The 7702-nt window shown below is 42.4% G+C and overlaps 1 pseudogene; it reads right to left on the bottom strand.

Annotated features, from left to right (window-relative positions):
• Nucleotides 1-1076: 1076 nt before the first annotated feature.
• On the bottom strand, nucleotides 1077-2811 carry LOC117212498 (annotated as a pseudogene).
• Nucleotides 2812-7702: the final 4891 nt, after the last annotated feature.

Below are 7702 nucleotides of genomic sequence, written 5' to 3' on the forward strand. Positions count from 1 at the left end.
CGACCATGCTTCTCGTGGGCCGGGGTTGAAAGGTAGAGAACCCAGCCCCATCGCGAGGGTTGATCCGTCGTTGAATCAAGAGAGGAAGCGGGAGAGAAAAAATAGAGAGAGAAAGGGTCGTGGAGGATTTAAATGCGCGTTCGAGCGATCGAACAACGTTTGAGCCAGGGGTGTGAGCCTCGAAGGAGCTGGAAATTTGTTACGTTATGTCGGACGATCACTCCCCAGTGAATATGAAGAAAGATTTCTTTGGTTCGAACTGCAGGGGTGAAGGAGAGTGGTTCGGTGGTAGGTCCTCTCTCGACAAAGAGGTACTACGGGGGTTGGTCGCCCGTTTCTGACTGGAAGAGGAAGCTCGAAGTTGGACGATAGTGGGGATAGGACACGGTGCCAGGAATATAAAGCGAGGGATAAAAGAGACGGCGCTCACATATGCGACTCGTAAAAGCTCTTCTGAAAAGCTGCATCCGTCCCCCACGCGGAACCTGCCTCTGCAACTCGGCCTCTCTTACATTTCAATGACGCTGCTGGAATATCGCGAACATATTTTCGTGCGAGAGAAATTGGGAAATTCACCACCTTTTCTTTTCTTTTTTACCTCATTATTGAATAGCGAAAAAAATTACGACGAAATTGTCATAGAACGTATTAAGCAATGCCGTATAATGTTAGATGAAAATAGGGTTCTCGAATTTTTCTTCTTCCATTTTAATGAAGGAGAATCCCTGTCTCGTGTTTATACGCAGTGAAGTTAATAGTTATAAAACATTAATACTTATTTACCTTCTTATACCGAAACTGATATCCCATTGTATTTTCCTACCCATTTGTTCGTGCCATTTTTTTTTTTAGAAAATAGCTCTTTCTCCTCTGTACTATCCATTCTCACGCGAATATAGAATTGACGTAGTGTTTCTTCGAGCATCGATTAATTGCACATTTCCAATTTTTATCGACACATCGCCATAATCGAACAGCGGTGTACATACGTGAGGCAAAAGACGCGGGAGTCAGAATCCGCGGCGACATCGGGTTTCTATGGAAACGTACAAAAGGCACGTTCAACCCCGGGGGATCTAGCGATATCGGCGAATATTAAGAAATAGCTTTCGACCGGCATTTCCGTACATTTGCGGACAGAGAACGAGCCATTCGTTCGCCGGCTAGAACGAGGTGCTGTCTATGCATGGCACGCCGGCACTACCATCCGACCGTCCCATAAATAATATCTTCTCTCTTTTCCCTCTCTACTGTCTTCTTCCGATTCCCTTTGGTTCGTGCCTCTCCATCTCGCGGTTCGACCGAGAGCCGTATCTCTTTTTCCATGCGCGTCGTATTCCGCGCGAAAAGCACGTAATTCAGGGCTGGAAAATCGAGATACGTGCCTCTCGATCGCCGATAGAGAGCCAATGTATCGAGTATTTTAATTCTGTACGGTGCACTCAATGGGATCCTTTCGTTCCCGTCATTTTCGATCAGCAAAAGCTTTATTCTTGAGAATTTTGCGAGCCGTGCCACGAGATTTTTATCGTATGTTAACTGGTTAAAAAATATTTAAGCCATACAAGCTAGGTCAAACAAATATCAGATAGACAACGAGACACGTTTTAGTCCCTCGCTTTGTGACTTTCCCGCTAGCGATTTAAGAAACGCAGATGATTTGTATTTAGTGGTTTTTATCAAAAAAAAACAGAAGTTTCAATTAGAAATTAAATCAGACTTCGTTACAAATATAATCCGCCTTTGGTAAACTAGAACTATAATTTATGCCACAAGTGTACTAACCTGTTACGAAGCAGAGAGATTGAGAAAAATGACGGCTGATCTCACACCTAGATTACATTGAATCTTCTCAACGAATAATTCCTTTTAACATTAATCGAATTCTTCTGTTGCTAAATTTTCTGCTTCCTCCAAAATTGCTGCATCGCGTGTTAATAAAAATCTTCATCCGCTCGCAATGTCAATGTTCCTTGGAAAGAAGTTCCTCGAAATATATCGATAACCAACGAATTTATCATCGAACCTGGACAAGGCTTAGGTTTTTTTCCATGAGTGAAACAGACTATTCCAGGCGGAATTGTCAGCCGCTTAATCGTCCATTTCCACCTGTCAGTCGTTGCCAATGGACTCACAAAGAAGACCTCTATCCTTACGGGGAAAGCCGCAAGAAAACACAGCCGAAGGAAAAAGAAATTCGAGCGTTCGTGAAGAACCGAGGCGGATTATGAAGCGCATACTACCGCGGCAAATAAAAATCGCTTCAGCGTGGCTGAACACGCGGGAAAACAGAGAGAAAGAGAGACGTTGCTCGTCATAGAGCCGGGGAATTACCGGAAGATGTCCCCTGGAAGCTTCGTGGTTGCGGATGGCTGACAATAAGCGTTCCATGGTCACTGCACCCTGCATGCACCGTGTTCTTTTTCGTCGAGAATAGAAGGCAATTCATGGATGTAATTTCTTAATAGTTTGTCCTGTTCGCGTTGCAACTCTCCAGAAACTTATTGCGAAAAAATCGATAGATATCGTAACTATTCGAAAAGCTAGAGATAATAATTACCTCTTAACTCTTTGCAAATTAGTTTCGATGTACACAGGATGTCCCAAGCAAATGAAATGAATGAAAGGTTTAATGTTAAATAGAAGGTAGAACAAAATTTTCATTCAGCAAATTTAAATCGTTTTACGTAGTAGATACGTCACAATCTGTTCCGAAAGTGTCAGGTGTTAGAAAGACTAGAAGGACAATTTTGCTTCTTTAAAGAAAACTATACCGTTTCTTAATACACCAATACAATTTTTCTACGCCATGTTTTACTGACCAAGAGTGGCGATATTTTTCTAAGTATTTTTAGTTTCTTCCTTATGTTGCCGTCTTTAATTAATAACAGAGTATCTCGTTAAATACTATCGTAACTCTGATTTCTGTTTCTTAACGGAAAATACGCTCTTTTATTCTCCGTAAAACGTGTTAATATATTCATAATGTGAAAATCATCAACATCTACAATTAAAAGAAATACAAATGAAACATCGAATTTAATTCAACAACGGATCACGAACAATTAATATCGTTTTACTGAAAAGCTTCTTTGATAGATACACCAAATGGATACGTAACCGAAACAAGTTCGAATCAAAAAACAAAAATCTGAAGGAAAAGGGAGAGAAGAATTCGAACATGGTCGATTTTCGTGAGGAGGAGGGGCCGTTACGCTCCCGCGAGGCGCGACGGGGTGCCTTTTCCCTCGCAGCGACTAAACGTCGACGTTTCTCTCCGCCATTCTTTTTTCCTCCCTCGCGCGATATTCCGTTTCCACGTCTGTGGAAATCCCTCGCGGCGCTCACTCAATCATACGCTATTTGTGTCGCGGCGAGTACTCGCCGCAAGAAAAGCCGTCCATCGAGCAAGAAACTCTCACCCTTCCGTTCGTCCTGTCGCTCTTCCCATCCTCCGTTTCCATCCTTCCTCTTCCCTTCGTTCTAATCGCTGTTTTGCCGCGACCCGTGGCAATCCCGCCGGATTTTTACTCCACCCTGCTAACGCGATTTCGATCCGAATGGTGCGGTTAAATATTTACCGTCCGCGAACCGATTAATGAACGTTCTTGTCCCCGAACTGTGTTTTATCCAAGCTGAGTGTGCGATTCTGTTGTATAATTTTCTCATTGCCCTCTGTATTTTGTTGACTTCACGACAGTCGAGACGAATCAACGATACCTAAAGGTATAAAAGCTTGTACCACGAGACGATGTTCGATCTATGCTTAAGACGATCTTTATTATGAAATGTTGTGTCAGAATCGGATTAACTCCTCGAATATTTATTCTACGCTTTTACAAACTTTTAACAGAAGTTTAATACCAAGCGACTTTTTCGTATCTTTATCAAACTTACGAGATCTTTTAACGATAAAGACACAGGATTATACCGAGAACAATCCAAGGAACGTAACAGCTAAAAAATACATCGTAACAACGATAAAATATATAGCTCTGCTGCAGAATATTTAACAAAATTAATATCGATCGCGTAAATCAAATTCCCCACCCTCTCGAAGATGACACCCACGCACCAAGCGACTATTGATACGTGACTCGACAGCGAACGTATTAAATATTAATCCAAAAATGTATCTTTCCAATCAACTTAAAGGAACATTACTCGGTTCCATAAATAAAGATCGTTTATGTTTCGCCCGACAAACAAGGGAAACAGCGTAGCAAACAGAATCATCTATTTCTACAGAAAGAACATAATTTTAAGTAAATGTCACCCGAGGGAATTCATGCGTTCGTACGAAGCATCGTCGCGCGATTCGCTTTTTGTCCCCGATGCTCGGGGTAAACGAAATCATCGAAACGGAGGAGGGGGCTCGATCAGCTAGACATAACCCCTGATCTCCACGATTCTCTTCATCTTCGCCGTTCGCGTTGCTTCGAGAGGAATGGAACGAAGGGTGGTCTGAGCGTTCCTGGTTTATCCGACTGACGTTTCCGCCGGCGAATCAGCCTCCTATCGTATCGATATGACGGCCCTGAGGGTCGCCCCCAAGTAAAATCATTAGTAATGCGATTGTACCGCACTCCGGTCACCGTTTTCCCCGCACTCTGGACAAATGTTGGCAACTGTGCCTGCGGAATTTTGCAAAATTCGAGGGGTCCTGCAACCAAGCATTCGCCTCGATATTTCTTTGTAGGTCAGCTTTATTTTTTATGGTACGTAAACACGAATTAAGCTTCGATCGTATTGTTACTGTTAGAGTCTCGTTCGGTCGGTCACAATCAGACTTATCGGAGCGTAATTTGAATACATGTTTGCGTCCGTTAAAGTCAAGTTGTTCAAATTAGAAAGAGAATTCAATTCTCTGTCTGTGTTTGATTTTCATATTACATTGTATGAAAATGAAATCGTTGCCTGCTACGCGGTACGGTCGGTCATTTTACAGTTCCCGAAGCATAAAATTCATAACTACTTGTCAGTCGCAACGTTCGATGGTCGTAGGAATGTTCACGTATTAGCGCACTGTGTGATGATTTAATTCCATCCTGGTATCCTACGATCTTTTATGCGTGCCATAGAAAATAGCAGGTTAAACGAATTAATCTTAGAAAAATAGAATAGCTATCAAATAATATAATTAACAAATTGACAAGTAGTAAAGCGTCAACGCGCAGTGAAGCGTTACATGAAACGCGAAACAAACGCATTTGGTCTTATCGAGTGTAATTGGCGTTTGATAACGCGATAAAATGAGCGCGCTCATTGCCATAAAATATCACGAATCGAACAGGAACACTTTGTGGCAACAGTTTTCGGCTCGTAAAGCTCCAAGCTACGAGAACGTCCGCGAGTAGAAACTTTTCATTTCGATTCCAGCGTTTATCGGCCCTCGTTACGATTGCTGTAATCGACATGCGATTAGCTTGGTTGCATTGATACCGGTCGAATGCCGATAATAGGCACGTTGCCGATCTTTGTGTGCTGGAACACATGCACATAGACTTAGTGGAAAATCATGATAAAAGGAATGACGAAGATTAACGGGAAAGATTAACGAGGAATCATTTAGGGGCGGTATTGGAAAACAGAGACTGTTGCGGAGTAAATTAATATCTCCTTGTTCGATCATCAGTTATAATAATTAGATAAATCTACCGTTAGAAAGCTCATCGATTATAATTTTATTAGATCATTAAACAGCTGATAGATAAGGAAATTAGGCAGTTAGATGATTCTTCAGAACGAACCCTCTCTTTCGTTTCTGAACCATATCAATAAACAGAGCTTTCACGATAACTATACAAACCTTAGAAGAGTCCATGAAAATCGATCAGGCAAACCACGAGTCCATCGAGGACAAACAAGAAACGCCGTAGAAGAAATCGGTTAAAACGAACCTGTGTTCGTCGCGAAATAAGAAGGACCGAGAGAGTAAGAAACGCGACGTCCATCCGATATTTCGCGAGATATAATATTGATACACGTACACACCCCCTGGATCGGGGGGAGGTATATACGTCGTACATATATATATATCAGAAGAAAGAGACAGAGGGGCGGGATGTGATGCGGTCTATCCAGATATGTGAACGACGCAGATATAATACAGGTACGTAGCGCTATATAGAAGCCAGAGCCGGGATTCTGGCGTGGACGTCTGTTTCGCGATAAGATACGACCGCAGCCCAGTCAGAATCTCTCTGGTTTCGCAGAAAATTCGCGGACTCCCTTTATCGAATTTCCTGATAAAGTTCTTTCTTCGTATCTCTCCTTTTTTCTCGTCTTCCTTTCCTTCTCTCTCTCTTTTTCGTCAGTTCACTAGCCGAGTCGGCGGAGCGAAGAGAAGAGGAAAGGAAATTAGGAGATCCCGCGACCCATCCACGGTTCCTTTCCGTGTCTAGTGACTTGAACAGACACGAAATCGACTAATTAAATTCGCTCGAGAGCGGGGATTAATTGAATGGCCGTTCGACGTTCACTTCAGGAAAGATCCTGTGATGGTTTAGAATTTGGATGAACTTATCGTCCAAGGTTTTTAATATTAATAATTTAAACTATTAAATATAAAACGTTAATTAGAGTCGATTTTCTAAACCGAACAAAAATCTTGGATCATTTGCAGTACTCGTCTTATAATAGAAACGTGTTTTTAGAAGACGTTTCTACGTATTCTGACGTACAGATGAATCTTTACGTATATAGCTTCTTTTCCAATTTTCTTCATTCAGAGGCTTAACGAAAATGCTATGCTTAGTAAGATTCGGACATTTTTAAGAAATCTTCGAAAACCGATACCAATCGACGTAGGAACCTACTTCCCAGAAATCAGACTGGTCTGGGACAATGGATCAGTTCGATTACAGGGCGTTTCAAAGACAGAGGACCGCGACAAAGAAAGAACAGGAGTGTACAAGGGGTTGCATCGTGTAGACATTGGATTCTCCGGCTGCGACGGCGAACAAAACAGCAATCAATAAAGACGAAGTTAGGAGATCCGTACGGCGGATTCCTTCAATCAAATTAGGAACATCAAAGTAGCCAGCAAAGCGAAGGAAAGAGGACGAGAGGGCGGAAAGGTGGACGAGAGGAGTTCGTTTCGCCTGGACGTCGACATTCCACGAGGGGTGGAAGCTGGGAATTAGCCTCTATCTCCCAGAATCCGAACCCTCGAGACAAAGAACCACCCCCGATCCATTCCTTCGCCGTTGATACCCTTCGTCATCTTCCAGCATCCTGGCCAGGACTCTTTGCTGGTCCCTGGTGCTGCTGGCTTTGTTAAAGAATCATTCTGGGCGTGGTCTTTCCTTCAAGGTCTTCGATAATTTGTCCTCGGATTATAGAAACTACCCGCCTTGAATTTGCAATCTATTTTCAAGTAAGGAGGTATTACATTGGAAATTAACCCCTTCACTTGTAACATTGAGTCACGTTCGTGGCACGGATTGTGATTGCGATTCGACAAGACAGATTGAGTTGATAATTTATTTCAATTTCATCTTTAATTGTAATCGTTCGGTGAGGATCGCTAGCTGCAAATCGACATAACGCTCTCCGGAGATGGATAGCCATATAGTAAATACTTATGCATCCGTTTGAATAAATACTTTAAAAAATCGTAGACCAAGAGGTAAATTGAAAGAATCTTTTAGTAGGTCCAAAGAGAACCTTGTTAGATGTCTATTTCTCATCATGATACGGT

This window comes from Bombus bifarius, unplaced genomic scaffold (genome assembly GCF_011952205.1).
Source record: "Bombus bifarius isolate JDL3187 unplaced genomic scaffold, Bbif_JDL3187 scf7180000008307, whole genome shotgun sequence".
Lineage (NCBI taxonomy): Eukaryota > Metazoa > Arthropoda > Insecta > Hymenoptera > Apidae > Bombus > Bombus bifarius.